Source organism: Octopus sinensis, linkage group LG29 (assembly GCF_006345805.1).
Source record: "Octopus sinensis linkage group LG29, ASM634580v1, whole genome shotgun sequence".
In the NCBI taxonomy this organism is placed as follows: Eukaryota; Metazoa; Mollusca; class Cephalopoda; order Octopoda; family Octopodidae; genus Octopus; species Octopus sinensis.
In genome coordinates this window covers 9,300,618-9,305,135 of record NC_043025.1, presented here as the reverse complement: position 1 = coordinate 9,305,135, position 4,518 = coordinate 9,300,618, and positions in this window count along the sequence as shown.

Genomic DNA, 4,518 nt, shown 5'->3' with positions numbered 1-4,518 from the left:
CAATATCAACTATTTCTACATAGTAGTAGTATTTGTCTCTTCCATTTTGAGTCCTGTCTCTAATATAATGACCACCACACACAAGTTGATTGCCATTGTTGCTATAAATCCTGTTGTAGTGTTTCTCAGTCTTGATGGTTTTTAAACGACAGAGATTTCCGTTGAAGAACATTGTTTACCAAATACAGCAACAAAGCTTTCTAGTGGTGGCGCTTGTTGTTGTGGTAGTTGTTTATGTTGAAGTATGTCGTCTGTTGTTGTGCTGATTAATGTGACAGTGTCTCTAAACATCAGCACACTGACATTGTCATCTAACCTAACTAGTTGACTATTGTAGTCTCTACTCTCCTTGAAATTATAATCAACAGTCGCATCGTATGTGCGAATGGAGAGTTGAACCATTGCTGTCCTATGTGGCAGTCTCCTCATTGTTATTTCATCAATTCCTGGCATACACTCGGCAAAGTAATTACCACATCTCACCTTCAATCTGCTTCTACCAACTATTTCACCTAATTTATCTCTTCTTCCAACTCTTCCTCCACTGTAATTCAATTTATTAATTAATTCATTACTGAGTATTTCGTTGTTCATCTGAGATGTAATGGAAGGGAAATGAAGATCGGAATTAAGCTTTAATAACGACATAGATTGCAGAACCTTCAGTTGGTCCTCATCAATCCTTACGATATGGCATCATTCAATCAAGCTAACATGGACGCACCAGTAAATATTTCCCACATTTCTCCATATCACGCCGTAAGGTATTCGACTTTGCCAAACTCTATATTTCTGCAAATCTTGTTGCTTCAGTTGAAATATTTGCCGTCTGTTAGGGATTATCACCATTACGTCTCTTTCTTTTGTAAAACACACACCACCAACTAAACTTCCAGCATCTCTGTGACAAAGCAGCTGCCCGTCTCTGTCAACTATTTTGACATTGCCATTATTGGTTTTCTCACACACAACTGTTGCTCCTTCATCACAGATATCAATATATTTTACTTGAACTGGATATTTGTCTGTTTGTAAACGACAAACAGGGAATTTCTCCCGATTGACCATAAACAAACCTTCAACATACAATTCGTTACTATTCCAACGGCTTCCAACAAACCTTGGCTCTTTACAGTTTATACTGGAGAAATATAATTCTTCTTTATAAATTCTCTCATTTAAAAATATTCCGTTGTATTCACCAGCCTGTGTCAAACACACGATGTTTTTCTATTCTCTGTAGTCACTTAAATATGTTTCCCAGCCACCATCAATGTACAAATAACTGTCGGCAATTGTCATCTTCTTACAAATGCTGATATATTTCATGTACTGTCTAATTGAATGTAAATACTGACCACCACTGTTGAAGAAAATGATGGACTTTCTATTGCTGACAATGATCTCCATCATTAACAGTAACCGTAATATCACGGATGAGATCATTAATATCACCAGCTGTGTTTCTTGTTATTAACGTTTCGGGTATGTCAATGTGTTCTACTTCGTTCACAGTCGAATGTGTTTCATCAATATCAACGACATACAGACTACATTCATCTTCCCATCTACTACAAACCAGCTGATTGTTTGACAAAGAAGCGATGCATTTATATTTATATCTCGTCTGATAAACTAGCAACGACAATGGAAATTCCACTTTTAAAGCCAACAATCGATTTTTATTATCACCAGTTGTAATGTCAAGATGTTGACAATCAAATGTTAATATCTTAAAGTTGTTATTACTAATGTCGTATCCGGCAATCAGGTTATTTTCAGTAATAACCCAAAAATAAATCGCCACTGGTTGTTTGTCTGGAAAACCTGGAAAAACAACATCATGTCTAGCTTTATCAGAAACTGTCAAATCCTGGCTCTTTACAGTTTATACTGGAGAAATATAATCCTTCTTTATAAATTCTCTCATTTAAAAATATTCCGTTGTATTCACGGATGGGATCATTAATATCACCAACTGTGTTTCTTGTTATTAATGTTTCGGGTATGTCAATGTGTCCTAGAAGACAACATTTCACTGACACAGATGTTTCTAGAAAATACATTTACCAGGTCGATATACATGTTGACTTCGTTATTTGTAACATGATCAATCACCACTAAGTCAAGTTCATTTATAGCAAACATACGACCGTTTTCTGTCAGATAGACAACCATTTTATCAATACATCCGCCAGAGAGATTAGGAGGAGCTTTCACTTTTAACAGCAAAAACCTGGAAACCATCTTACAACAACTACTGCTGCTGCTGCTACTACTACTACTACTACTACTACTACTACTACTACTACTACTACTACTACTACTATCATCACCATTAATACTAGTGTCGTACTGAAATACTTTATTCCTTGTAACAATTAATAGCTTTAGTGTTTCATTTTCTATTGCTAATGATTTCACTACAAAAAGGATATTAATTCTACAAATTATTTCAACTTGGTTATAATTTTTAATGGCTAAAATATCTAAATGAGATTGTTTATCACAATAACAAACAATTTCACCTTTATCCAGCTTACACACCCGTACATAAGGTTGGCTTAATGATACGGTTCTAACTGCCTTTCATAGGTTCCCAATAAACAGTAATTGTTTCTCTAAGGGTAATGTGACACCAATTTGATTAGAATCCCATCGACATATATCTGTAGCTGTAGACGGCAGAGATAATCTGGACACAATGTCTCCTTCCTGAGAAATGTATAACAAGCAATCATGGTCGATGTCGGACACCACCAACTGTCCATTGACCAAAGGACATATTTCGCCAATGAGAACTTTGTCATTCTCCTTTTCATTGAGTCGTATATTTAGACTTTTTATGTGTGGATTTTCCAAATGTAAAGAACAGCCAGACCAGCCATGATACTTGTAAAGAAGAACCCTGTTGAGTTCAACGTCCGGCACATAAACAGTTCCTTGGAAAACAGCAATGTGACGGTGAACAGGGAAAGGTAGTTTCCACTGCCATTTAATTCCTCCATATACATCGTAACATATCACAATAGACTCTCTCTGGAATAGGACATAAAAATAAACATTGTCAGAGTAGATGTGATGAGGGTCGCCAAAGAATGAAAGGTATTTTTCAAAAGGTTTTTCGCCAGTTAGGGAATGAAATGCCAATTTATTTTTTCTTCTGTCTGCGACTACAAAATTAACTAGAGTTGCTGCAATGGTGACATTACCATGTCCCAGAGAAATTCTTCCTATTATGTCAACTAATTCTTCCTTAATCAATAGAATATGGATCTCTGGTGGTCAGAGCTAAACATTTCTTTGATACAATAGGACATATCTTAATGTCATCAGTGTTAAGTATTATCAAAGGGCTTTTGGTTAGTTCAGGACAGGTGATACACTGAAGTCCTTTCATTTCGCGATAAAAGACTAGAAATGTGTTTGAGGTTAATCTGCAAAAGATGGGAGACAAAAGTTAAATTACTTTTGCTAATTATTTCTCCAGAATCATTGAATATTATAGCTTTCTTATTCCTGTCGATTATTAATATAGAAGATGTTGACAGAGGTAGATTTTGTGCAATATTAAAGCAATCCTCAACATAAATAGAGTTGTTGAAACATGGGCTACGTAGCTGGTTGCAGTGTGACAGACGGGGCCAAAAGTCTTCATTTGTTCCAATAGCATGAGGAACCCCGAAATAATCGGTCAAAAAAATTGTATTTCTTCCAACGGAAATATACCGGTATTTCCTGCCAATTTCCCTCTTTGAAACAGCACCTGTACCTGAAATTCTATAAATAATATGTCCATGTAGGACATAAAAATTGGTTTGGTACACGGTGATGCTGGTTGCTAGGTACAGATAATGGATGTCTACTTCAAATAACTGATGGCCATCCAAATTACAACAGGATACTTTGCTAATGTTGGAAAATGCTATTAAAATTTTACTCTGCGGTCCTACAGCAATATCTGCTGGTACCTCTTTGACTATGTATTGTTTTCTAATTGTATTATCATCCCAATCAATAAGGTATATGGTCTTATCAAATATTTCTACACCTATAAATGTAGAATGTTGTAAATATGATACCAGGAATAAACCTAGTTGAAGTTTTTTTTGTAATTTTAAAATTTGTGGGATTGATAAGAATCATTTTCTTAAATGGAAGACTGGCTAGAACTGTGTCTCGTCCGATTCTGGTGATATTGGTGACAGACGATGGGCAATGAACATCATTTCTCCCACCATCTCTTGTCACACAAGATATTGTCATACAATGGCGGGAATATGTTATTATTCCCCCCTTGAATGACAACAATATTGGATATAACATTGTGTACGTCCGCACAAGATTCATCGACCTCTGCTTCTCTGGTGACAACCGGACAAAGGGGACGAAATCTATCGATTATTTTTGGTGCCTCAATGCTTTTCTGTTTGTCTTGTAAAATGTTTGTCTTTAAATAGTCTTTCGGAAACAATTCAAGTTTTACAAAAATAATAAAATCTTGACTATAATCATTTT